General features: G+C 46.6%; 1 protein-coding gene across 1 annotated transcript in view; it reads right to left on the bottom strand.

The window, feature by feature from the left end:
- The window catches only part of ABCA13 (ATP binding cassette subfamily A member 13), a 312,932-nt gene that overhangs the window by 118,351 nt on the left and 181,756 nt on the right, over positions 1-12,825 (bottom strand).

Here is a 12,825-nt window from a genome sequence, read left to right as displayed (position 1 = left end):
CCATGGAAAGATTATGAACGTTCTCTAATATTTGCTTTCTGTGCCCTCTTTCCTCTGTTATGAATTTATGGCCCTTCATTTTCGCCCACATCCTGGATTTTGTCATCCTTTTAGAGTTTTCATCTGGGAGGCGAGGGTACCCCAGTCCCTTCCTCACTAATGAAGTGACTGAGTGCTCCTGGGGTTGGCAACGCCACCACGTGCCATGCCATGTTCTGGACACTTTCAGTATCTCCTCATTCAGTGTCTGGTGGTAGATGATGTGATTCAGAGACCAGGACAGTATGCATGGCCTGCAGATCTTCCAGGAAGGGGGCCCCCAGGAAGCGGCCCAACCTGGACTCACCCCTGTTATCCAGAGGCTGAATAGGGAGCAGAGGAAGAGCAGGTGACCTGCTCCTGACACAGGCAGCAGCCAAGCATCCAGAGTCCCAGGGGAGGCTCGCTCACCAAATCACAGGACATGGAGAACCTTGCATCTACACGGAGAACCTTGCGTCTACACGGAGAACCTTGCATCTACAAGGAGAACCCTGCGTCTACACGGAGAACCCTGCGTCTACACGGAGAGCCTTGCTTCTACACGGAGAAGCTTGCATCTACACAGAGAACCTTGCGTCTACACGGAGAACCTTGCGTCTACACGGAGAACCTTGCGTCTACAAAGAGAACCTTGCGTCTACACGGGAGCTGTAGTGGGTGCCGACAACATGTCAATGAGAAGCAGGAAGCAGCCTGGCCCACGCGGTGCAGAGGCTGCCCTCCGTCCCCGGGGCCTTTGCTCAGAAATCTCTCAGGCCCCAGCTTTCCATTCAGCACTGGCTTTCAAGTCCCATCATTTGCATATTTTACAGAGTAAATATTTAAATCTAATCTCCTGAAGACTCGCATGCCTGGGGTCCTCTCCAGGGCCCTGCAGGGAGCCCTACCAGTCCTGGATCTGGCATCTGCTTGGTGCTCAAGGCCACAGGGAGACTGAATCTCACATCCACCTGGAAATTAGAAATTATCTTTAAAAGTAAGAGATGGAAAAAGAAAGGGCCTGAGACCACAGTGTTTGAGAATGGAGACCTTTACATCAGCAGGAAAATCCCTCCACCGGCTTTCAGAGACCCAACTCTCCTGCTGGGCATTTACCACCAGCTTTTCTAAGACAGCAGCTCCCCACATTGGATGCCAAGTCAAACGACATTCTGATTTTATTCTGATTTTGGGCGGAAATCTGGGCACCAGACATCAGTGGAGCTTCACCAATGGTCAAAGAGAGATTGGACACTTCTTCCTTCCAAGGGCTGAGAATTCATTCGACACACACCTCATAGGAGCCCAGGACCCAGCAGCCAGTGGGCGGAGTTCCCCAGCCCTGGGGGCACTCAGTCCACTCATAGGACCCCCATAAGGATGAAGGAGGGAATCGGGGAGCAGGATGGGGAAGGAGGTGGGGGCTCCCTGGGGAAGGATCTGCTCCTGCAGCTCTGGGATTTCTGAATGCTGGCGGGCTTTTAATTCTGATTCTGCCATTTGGTCATCACTACATCAGATGCTTTCAGAACCACAGATATTCTGAAGGTAGAAGAGGCTCTGCAGGATTAAACTTATTTCAAAATCAGGTTAACATTCCTCTACATCAGTGCTGAGATTTTGTTTGTGTTTTGCAAAAGTAAGGAGGGACTTAGAGTTACTGCAATAAGGGATGCGTGTGCCTGTTTCCCAAAGCAGAAGAGTCGTGAGAGACCACAGGTGGAAGGTACCCCTCTCCCCGGGGTCCGTGTGCCCCAGGACCCCGGAAGGAGAGGCAGCAGGTGGCAGTGACCACGCCTGCCCAGGCCCGCACTCCCACCACCTTCTCCCCCGACCCCTGCTCCTGACAACAGTGAAGGGTTAGGAATCAGAGCTCCTCCCACAGACTCCAGGAGAGAGATGGGGCCTGGGATCCATCTCACACACCAGGAACCCTGCTGAGTGCAACTCCCCAGGGACAAAGAAAGTGCTGGGGGGAGGAAACTGAGGCAGAGGACGTTCTGGTGGCTTCTCTAAGGCAAAACACAGTACAGAATGAGAGGCACAACCCTGACTCTCTGGACCCCAGTTTACGCATTTTCTGTACTTACAGCCTGTGATGCCCTCGTTGTAGGGACACATTACTGCAACAGGCAATCTCTGTAACTGGGCTGTTTCCATCGCATTGTGTGGGCTCAGAGCTCCATTTAGGTAACAACTGTAATGTGATAGGATCTCGGGGCTGATGACACCACAGAAAGGCCCAGAGCCCATCGGGGAAGGACCACGGTTCCAGCACCACAAGGGAGCAAAGGAAATCACTCAAGTCTCTCTTCAGTGTCACCTCCAATGGTTTTCAGAAATGACGTTTCCAAATGTACATTCTGAAAACACTTGAATGATTTTTCTTTGTTTGATTACTCTTGTCATTTACATTCCAGCTTTTCTTTCTAAGAATTGGCCCACTGCAATGTATAAATGTATAAAAGTAGTGTTCTGATTTAGTATTCTCATTAGAGTACGTCTTCTATGGTTTCCAGATTCTGTATATTTGTCATTTGTAAAAATACACATTTGTGCTTTTGTCCAATATTCATTATGATAGCAAAACACTTATCTTGTCTCCAATTCAAGTAGTCACTTTTGGGTTCACTCCTTCTATAAAATATATCTTTGGAAGTATTCATGCCCAGATGTCTGTAAACATCCACAACTAAAGAAAAGACTGGCTTTGGCATCAATGCATGTGCAAAAGTTTGTGTTCTTTTTAATTAATTCACTATGAGTCATTAGTGAGATATGGAAGAGTTCAATTAATCTGACAGGGTATTCAGAGCAATGCATGCACTTTCCTGACTGGAAGGCATTTTGATGGCTTTCTCTCTCTCCCTCCTCTTAATCTCTCCTGGAAAAGAAGGTTTTGTTCTCAGTATTAAGATTAATTATTATGCTTCTTGAGTAGTAGATGCCAATCGTAAAAAGGTTTTAAATAAAGAACAGGGTAAAGAGTAAAATTAAAATAAACCATAATCCAATCCAAAACCAACCAGAGTTAATCAGTATTTGCATTTTGATATTAATTATTTCAAAATGTCCAGGGTTTTCTCTACATACATGTAATTATTATTGAATTATATTTCACATTATGTATCTTCTATTTCATGGATCATTCATGACCTTCAAATAATTTTTTCACTGCATGCATGCCAACATTTGCATAATCTATGTGCTTCACGAGAATCGATGTTCACCAATTCATTCATTCATTCTCTGGATTTAATATTTTTGTGATCTTACTTTTGACAAGTCCCTCTGGGACTGTCTCTGGGCCCCATTTTTACTGGGGATACTGGCGGTATGTCCTCTGAGCCGCACCCCACAGGGGGCGTCTCTGTGGTCTGTTCGCTCCATGAGCAAACGCCTTCACTAGGTACGGAGTTTGGGATGTGCGCCTTTTTCTTGCCATGTTCTGTAGGCAGCACTCCAGGGTCCGCTGCCTTTGGAGATTGTGGTTAAGGAGTCAGAGACCAGACTCTAGTCCCTCCACGTGGAGTAGTCCCAATCCCCCCAGGTCCTCTCCCTTTTGACCCCAAAGCCTGGACATTACAGTACACGCAGGAAGGTTCTGACAGGTGGGAAGAAGGACCTCGGGACATGGGGAAGGACACCTCGGTGTGTCCCCTGGTTTCCTTACTGCCTCCCACACATGAAAGCCTACGGAAGCCTCTAAGTGGGAACAGCCAACGGATCCAGACAAGAAAAGCTCCCCCCACCCCGACCCTTGCTCCTAACGACAGTGAAGCTTTAGGAAGCAGAGTTCTTCCCACAGACCCCAGGAGAGAGGAAAGCTGAAGGAGCAGAAAAGGTGGCCTAAAAAAAGAACACCCTCCTGGCAATATCCACCCCCTCAGTCCAGCCAAACTCCGCTGGGAAACTGCCCCACCCTCTGCAGTTTCAGCAGGTCCCATCTGGAAGTGGACCCCCTGCCAACCTGACAGAGACAGGGAGCACCACGGATGCCCCACTGGCATCCAGAGGCGAGCCGAGCCTTCTCCTGCACCTGGCCGGAGAGACTCAGCATGGCAGAGTGAGGAGAGTCACCTCTCCATGCTGCACAGCCCCTGCCCCTCAGGAGGGACCAGCAGGAAGCCCAGCCCCGTGTCCACCTGGCGGCACCAACGATGTGGCTGCATGGAGCAGGGCTGTCAGCACAACTTCACCTCCACCCTCTGCCCTGCCATCCGGCTGCGCCCACTTCCCACCCAGCATCACTGACACTGAAGGGGGCCACGTGGTGTGGGGAGGTACAGTTGGTCCTCCAGTACCTGCCCCCAGTGTCAGGGGCGGGCCCTTGGGGATGAACATAAACCCCACTGAGGAGCCACGGGACAGTGCGAGTCAATGCCTTCTTTTGCCATGTATGTGCCAGCAAGGCTCAGTGGTAGATCTGGACCCCACCCCCCAGATCTGCAGCTTTTGCCAGGAGGGCATCAGCAGAGTCCGGTGGTAGGTTAAACATACATATCTACCTAGTTCTCAGGCGAGACTTCAACAGAAAGATTGCCTACTTCAAAACAAAACAAAACCACTTAATGGGATTCAGAATCTCATAATTTGGCATCCAAAATATCCAGGATTTGACTGAGAAAATAGCCTTCATAACAAGAACCAGACTAATCACAACTTGAAAGAGAAAAGACAATGAACAGATGCCAACAGTGAGATGAGTCAGGATGTGAGAATTATCTGACAACAGGGATCATAAAGATGTTTCAATGAGTAATTGTGAATTCTCTTTAAATGTAAAATAATAATAATAATAATAATGTATCAGTAAAGCAACAGAAGTGATAAAAAATAATCAAATGGGAATTCTAGACCTGAAAATAAAGTTACAGAAATGAAAAAAGAAAAAAAATTACTAGATGTACTCAACAGTTGGGTTAAACAGAATGATAGAATCAGTGAACTTGAGGATGAACAACAGAATTTACCCAACCTAAAAAACAAAGAAAATAAATCCCAGAAATTCAGGTACCTATGGGAAAATAACAAGAGAGCTGACAGTTTTATTACTGTAGTCTGAGAAGGAGAAGAGAGACAGAGGGATTGAAAAAGTACTTGAAGACATAATGACAGAAAAGTTTCCAAGGTTGGCAAAAGATGTAAACCTACAAATTCAAGAGCTAATGAAATTTAAATGAATCCCAAATAGAAAACCCAAATAAATCTATGCCAGAATGTGTTAGAATTAAATTTCCAAAAACTTAAGACAATAAAAAAGCCTTAAAACCAGCCAGCGAGAGAGAGATGGGAACACAAACTCAAAATACAGTGGATTTCTCATTTGAAACCGTGGTATCCAGAAGGAATTGGTACATTTCTCAAGTGCTGGATGTTTCTTTTCTGACAACCATGAATTATATATTCAGTGAAACTATCTGTCAAGAATGAAGGAGAAATAAAAACATTCTCAGTGGAAAGAAAACTAAGAGAATTTGCCATTAGCAAACCTACTGTGAAATAGCAAAAGTAAGTCTTCTAAACAAAAAGGAAATCAATCATAACAGAAGAAGGCTTAGAACTTCCAAAAGGAAAGGAGAACATCAGAATGTGTTTACAATTGGGGCAGGGACTTCCCTGGTGGTCCAGTGGTTAAGACTCTGTGCTTCCATTGCAGGGGCACAGGTTTCAGCCCTGGTTGGGGAACTAAGGTCCCACATGCTGTGTGGCACAGCCAAAAAAGAAAAATAAAGAGAACCTAGTGTGTTATCAACCAATGTCTCTAATATAGCAGAAAATAATGAATAAATAGATAAATAAATAAATAAAATGGGGTAAATATAACAGACCAGCCTTTATCTCATGAGTTTCTCAAGTCATTCTTAGTGACATAAGCAATAATTAGAACACGGTCCAAGGTGGTGCTCAAGGTATAAGTAAATACCTAAGACTGTTATATTATAGAAGTGGAGAGGGCTAAGGGCCCTAAGTGCAAATAAGGTTTCTACACAGTACTCAAAGTGGCAAATGCCAATACCAGTAGATGGTAGTGAGTCACCCACGTACATTGTAATACCTAAAACCACCACCAGGAAAACTAGATCAAGGGATATACTCAAAATACGACAGACAAATCAAGATGGAATCCTAAAAAACTGTTCCATAACTCACAAGAAGGCATGAAAAAAAAAAAGAGAGAAAAAACAAAACAATAAAGTGTCAGATTTAAGCTCACTGATATGTAAATCCACTCAATGTAAAAGGTCTCAATACACCAATTAAATGGCAGAGATTGGTAGAGTGGATGAAAAAATATGATCCAACTATATGCCCTCTACTCAAAAGTCATTTCAAATATAATGACATAGGCTAGAAATAAAAGGATAGAAAAGATATACCATGCAAACATTAATTTTAAAAAGTAGGAAAGATTATATTAAAATCAAATAAAGTAGACTTCACAGCAGCCAAAATTACCAGCAACAATGAGGGATGTTACACAATGACAAACGAATTAGTCCACGCAGAAGGCACAACTATGTACCAACCATCAGAGCCTCAAAATACATGAAGCAGAAATGGGTACAGATGAAAGGAGAAACAGACAAATCCACAATTATATCTGGGGGCTTCAATACCCCCCACTCAGCAAATGACAGGACTACAAGACAGAAAACCAGCAAGTGTACTGATGAACTGAGCCACATAACCAGTCAATAAGACCTAATTGACATATATAGAACACTCTACCCAACAACAGCAGAATACTCATTTTTTCATCCTCCATGGAAACTTCACCAAGGTAAACCATACCTGGACCACAAAACAAACCTCAGCCAACCTAAAATCATTAAAATATGCAGAGTGTGTTCTCTAACTCTGATGAATCAAACAAAACATCAGTGACAGAAAAGTAACAGGAAAATTTCAAAAGCCTAGAATTTTAACAACACACTTCTAAATAATCCCTGAGTAAAAGAAGAGGTCTCAAGGGAAATTTTTGGAAGTCAGAAGCCAATCTTATTTGTATTCCTGCAAAAGTAATCTGTTATAGCTTTGTAAAAGAGATTGTCCTTTATCTTTGAACTCCAGAAAACTCACCAGTCTTCTTTTTAATCAATAATTGCTATCTCATAATTTCCAGTTCAGGAATTTTGCCTGAATCATGGCAAACCCTTCCATTGGCCCAGAGTTGTGTTGTTTTGTTTTTGATGCATGTTTTCTTCTCTCATTGTTCCTTGTTACTTTAATTATTATTTGTCTGCTTTCTTCCTCTACCTAATCCTAATAGCTTATGACATCATCTTTTCCCTCTGTGTTCTGAGAAGACTGCACATGGGGCAGGAAGATTTGCCATCAATATGGTGACTCTGCATCCAATGAAAATCTATGTCACCACCTGCATCTCAGCAGTTCCCTCTGACCCCACCCTGCAACTCAGGCTGGCTTTTCCTTCATCTTTCCTCTTCTGCTTCATGGACTTCACACATCTCCCTGTGTCTACACGGATGTGAGCTCACACCAAGACAGTTCCTGTGTTAACACCTTCTCAGTGAAGGCAGCGTGCTCCCCCAAGAGGCGTGGGGCAGGTCCTTGACCCCATGCTGGGTTGACAGCTGGTTTTATTTGTATTTTGTTCTGACTCCTCCTTGATGAGGGCAAAGGCTGGTCCTGACACCTCAGGGCCCACAAGCCTTCCCAGCCCAGGGTACTCATCACCTCCACTCAAGTGCGACTGGATCCTCTCTCTGAAATATCTCCATCTCCCTGAGGTGCAGACTGAAGACCACTGCTGACAGCCGGTTCCTGACACCCAACAGCTCTTCAGGCAGAAGCTCTGTAAACAGACCTGAGTTGACTTCCTGTTCTCACGCATGGGCTCTCCCACTAGGAGTCGGTGGTTTATTCCCGGGGAGTGTGTATCTTATTCCATCAAAAGTAAGTCAGTGAAGTAATTTTGCTAAACAAATTTTTCCCCTGATAGCTCTTAGGAAATAGCCTGTACCTCCTGTTCTATTCCAGGCTTTGAACAGTGAAATCCTGTAGGATAAAAATTCTGGGGAGAGCTATCTAAATGCTCTTTACTGTGAAACATTGATTTTTTTTCCAAGCCGTGTTTTTTTTAATTATAAAAGTTATACATATATGGGAGAAAATTCATAACTTACTGCAAGGCACACAGAAAATTTTAAACATTTCCTGTGAGTCCACTACCCAGAGAAAAAGCCACCATTAGTATTTCTGATTGGATGTATGTGTGTTTGTGTGTGTGTGTGTGTGTGTATATATACACACACATACTGTCTCTCTACGCTATTCCACTATATCAAATTCCTGCTTGGAGGCATGTATGTTGTCATAATTCATTTTCTTGATTGTTTCCTTGAATTAAGCCAGACCCAGAACAAATACTACATGACCCCACTTACATAAGAAATCTAAAATAGTTTAACTCCCAGAAGCAGAGAACAGAATGGTGGTTACCAAGGGCTGGGGGAGGGGGAAATGTAGTAAATCAGAGATCTCGGTGCAGCACAGAGCCGAGAGTTTAAAACACTGTGTTGTGTACTTGAAAATCTGCTAAAAGCATAGATCTTATGTTGGTTTTCTTATCACAAAATAGATAGATAGATAGATAGATAGATAGATAGATAGATAGATAGATAGATAGATAGACTCTAGATGGACAGATGATATAGTAGATGCTAGATAGATGATAGATGATAGATATATAGATAATAGATAGACTCTAGATGGATAGATGATATGGATAGATGGTAGATAGATAGATAGATAGACTCTAGATGGATAGATGATATAGGTAGATAGATGTTAGATAGATAGATGATAGATAGATGATAGACAGACAGATGGATGAGGCAGAAGGAAGCTTTGGAGGCAAAGGAAATGTTATGGCCCTGATTGTGATGATGGTTTCAGGGTGTATACTTACCCCAGACTCATCAAGGTGTGTATATTAATATTTACAAGTTGTTCTATGTCAATCCTACCTCAGTAAAGGTGTTTTAATGTAGAAAGTTGAGCAGAAATGCTTAAGGTGAAGAAGGATGGGAGAGGTAGTCTGGACAGAGGCAGAGCAGGAGCCAGGCCCGCGGGGGAGGCAGGTCGTCGGGGTGACATTCTGGCTGTGCCGACGGGGAGCACGGCGGGAGTGGGTGCAGTGACAGGTCGGCAGCACGTGAGAAGATGGCCTGTGTCACGGGAAGAAACGTGACCCCTGGTGTCCTGAGTATGGGGCAAGGACAATTTCACCACTTTAGAAACGCTTCCCCCCAGCAAAGTGTCAGCATCTTTACTGTGTCTTTATTCTTGAATCAGTATCAGTGGAATTTTAACAAAAACGCTTCCCAAGGGGAGCATCCAGAATAGGGGGGACTCAGATGTGCACACAAGATCGAAGCGTGAGGTGAGGTGGCCTGTGATGGGCAAGCGGGACTGAACCTGGGTTTGGGTTTGGGGGTTTTTATTATTATTATTAATTATTATTATTTCATCCAGGAGGGTGTGACAAGTAGACGTCAAGGGAGCCGGGACCTGCGGTGAGCACAGAGGGGACATCTGGGGAGACAGCAAGTAGCCCATGGGCCGGGGGCTGCATGCGGGGGGGAGGGGTGAAGCAGTGTTGTGGGGAGGCTGGAGGGGGGGCTGCCAGGCCAGACAGGAGTGGAGCGGGGGTACGGGTCGCAGGGAGGAGCCTTTTATTTGACTACAGCAGATACAGGAAGCCGCGGGGTGCGTGAGCTGAGGGCCGTGCTCTGTGGGTGGCCCTGGGCACTAGGGGGTGTGAAGCTGTGGGGATGGGGGCACATGGGACCCCAGGGACCCGCCAAGAGGCTGCGCAGGAGCAGGTGGTGAAGCGACTAAAAACGTGCAGATTCAGGGTCCCAAGGGCAGAGGGACTCGCCGACTAGCCGTGCAAGGCGCAGGAAGAAGCCATCAAGATTGCGGGTTTGCCCTCAGTGGGCCTTTAATTTCCCTTGGGACCCGGAAATATATCATTTCATGACATCACGTGTGACTAACCTGTTGACATGAGAACAAAGCCTCTAAGGTGACACATACTTTGTGTCCCACACCCCTGGGTGAACTAAGGCCACGTCCACGCCTATAACCCATGGGCATCCTGGCCACCTTTGATGGCCGTGGAACAGGACACCTGGCCTGCACGTGGTCTCACGCAGCTGGAAGACTCAACCTGGAGGGTCACTGCAGGAGCACATCTCTTCAGTCTGGGCTGCTCCAGCCTCCCAGTGGATTTAACAATGCTGGCTGGGCTAGTAACCTACTTGATGTTGAGTTTTACACTTAAAATCGGGGGCCCCGACAAGCTGCACACTCGCTGGGGCTCCGCAGGGTGGCCTGGCTGGCTCAGGGCTCAGAAAGCCCCTCCATCTAAGGCAGGGACGTCCAGGTATCCTGGGGCCCCGGCACAGGACTGCGGGGACAAGCAGCAGGGCATGTCATCTGCAAAGCAGTTCCTTTGGCCTTGTTGCCAGGATGCCCGCTGAGCCCCGTCCCCGGGCTGCTGGCCCCACAACACGGGCTCTGCCCGAGTCCCATGGCCCGTGAGTGCTTGTTTCATCGTAATGGCTAAGCTAACAGTTCCATGTCCGCCCGTGGCAGATGGACAAGCACCAAGGGATGTGAGGAGCCCTGCTCATCGGAGTCCTTACTCAATACTCGGATAATAAGTCACCACCTGTTCTCCCGAGGGGCTGCGACCTGCATGCTCCCAATTGACTGCACAGACCCTTCTTCTCCTGAGGGCTGCACACACATGCCAAGGGGAATCGGAATGTTGACATGAATAAAATACTGTTAAAGAAGTTTCCAGTAGCTGAGAATAAATGTCTTTTTCAAGTCGACACAACTTTCCAACAAAGGAACGCAAAGTCCACTCCTACCAGTGGGTGCTCCTCAGCCGAGCTTCACCAGGAACGTCTGGGAACCTGGGAAACAGGGCAGACGAGACACAACTGGTAGACACCTGCGGGCCAGTCAACGCTGTTCCCAGGTCCAAGCTCTCCTTATGCTACACAGACGCGCACACGCTTCCCTGCTCGCCCTTCTTCACTAACCTCCCTCAAAGCAGAGCTTACCCACCTGGCTTCCTAAATCCCTGGAAGAGCCTCTCCCACCTCCTTCCACCTGATCCCGTCTGCATGTCGCAAGCTCCACAGAGGCCACCACCCCAGGCACCACATCCTCGTTCTCCCTGGAGATTCTGGAACTTGGGAAAATTTTTTCTGCTCTTCCTGACATCTGCCTTTCCCTGAACTCCATGTCAAGACCTTCCCACCTCTGGGGGCGCTGCAGCCCCTCTGCCTCCTTCCCCACCCCAGACTCCTGTCTTTGCAGCTTCGATTATGGCAGGACCTGACCAGAGGACCAGTGGAATCTACTGCTTGTGAGAAGGTTCAGGCTAAATGGTTTACTCAGGACCCTCTCCTGACCTTGTTTCTCTAGTTCTCTGAATCGCGCCACACACTTATTTTCATCTAACATGAAACCCACCACCTCAGAACCTGTATAAATCCCTTTCTCCATCTCCTTCTCCTGAATCATTTCTCAGGTCGTCAGCGCTGACCACTAAGTCCTTCATTCTTAAAAGCTCACGTTTACATTTTAACCCTTTAAACTCTTACTCTAAACTTTATGTGTCAGGTTCTTTATTTTTCTTCCTTTCCCTATCCCCAAAGCCCCAACCTTTTCTCCCACCTGTTTGAACTTGACAATTTCACTGTTTGCCCCGATGCATCCTGGCCTTGCCTGGGCTACCTCTAAACTGTGAGCGGCATCCTTCCAACAGGTCCCATGGTTGCAGCAGGGACCCTCCCTTCACCACGTGGATCCAGATTATTCTTCCTAAGATATTCCTGGGATGGTGTCATCCTCATTCTTCCTCCCTCTGCCAGTCAACGTCAAGCAGAATTTGGCCTCAGACACCCCCTCAACAATGTCCCTCTACAATGACCCTCACGATGAGGTCAAACTGTACTTCCCCACGGAACCCGAACAGATGCTCAGATTTCTCTCACATCAGCACCACTAGTACCCACAGTAGCTTCCTGACGTCGGTCAAACATTTGCTGATGTCCTAGGTCCAGTGTTAGTGACCCCCTTCCACAAAGCATGTCCTATCCGTGCCCATCAGAAGTGCCCTCTCAGTTCATTGCAGTAGAAAAGCAAAGGCTGTGTTATCAGCTGGACCTAGAATCAAACCAAGGCTCCCTCACTCAACCTGCTCAGAGCCACAGCTGGTGGGCAATTCCTCTGAGCCTCAGTTTTCTAATCAGTGAAGGAGACAAATAGCACCTACCTTACAAAACTGCCATAAAGACTAAATGAGACCATGGATATAAAAATATCTAATGTCCCTCAGACATTTCAGACACAACAAACATCACTGTGCTCTCCCTCATCCATACGACTTTATGCTCTTTTGTACTTTATTTGGGCATACACATTTTCATATTACTTACTGTCATTCCAAAACCATTACAGTGTCACAAAATAATTAAATGTTTTATTTTAAAAATTGGTGGAGGGACTTCCCTGGTGGCGCAGTGGTTAAGAATCCTCCTGCCAATGCAGGGGACACAGGTTCGAGCCCTGGTCCGGGAAGATCACACATGCCATGGAGCAACTAAGCCCGTACGCCACAACTACTGAGCCTGTGCTCTAGAGCCCGCGAGCCACAGCTACTGAAGCCCGTGCACCTAGAGCCCGTGCTCTGCAACAAGAGAAGCCACAGCAATGAGAAGCCCGCGCACTGCAAGGAAGAGTATCCCCCACTCACCA

The sequence above is a fragment of the Eubalaena glacialis genome, chromosome 8 (assembly GCF_028564815.1).
Source record: "Eubalaena glacialis isolate mEubGla1 chromosome 8, mEubGla1.1.hap2.+ XY, whole genome shotgun sequence".
Taxonomy (NCBI): Eukaryota; Metazoa; Chordata; class Mammalia; order Artiodactyla; family Balaenidae; genus Eubalaena; species Eubalaena glacialis.
This window is presented reverse-complemented; position numbering and strand designations above follow the sequence as displayed.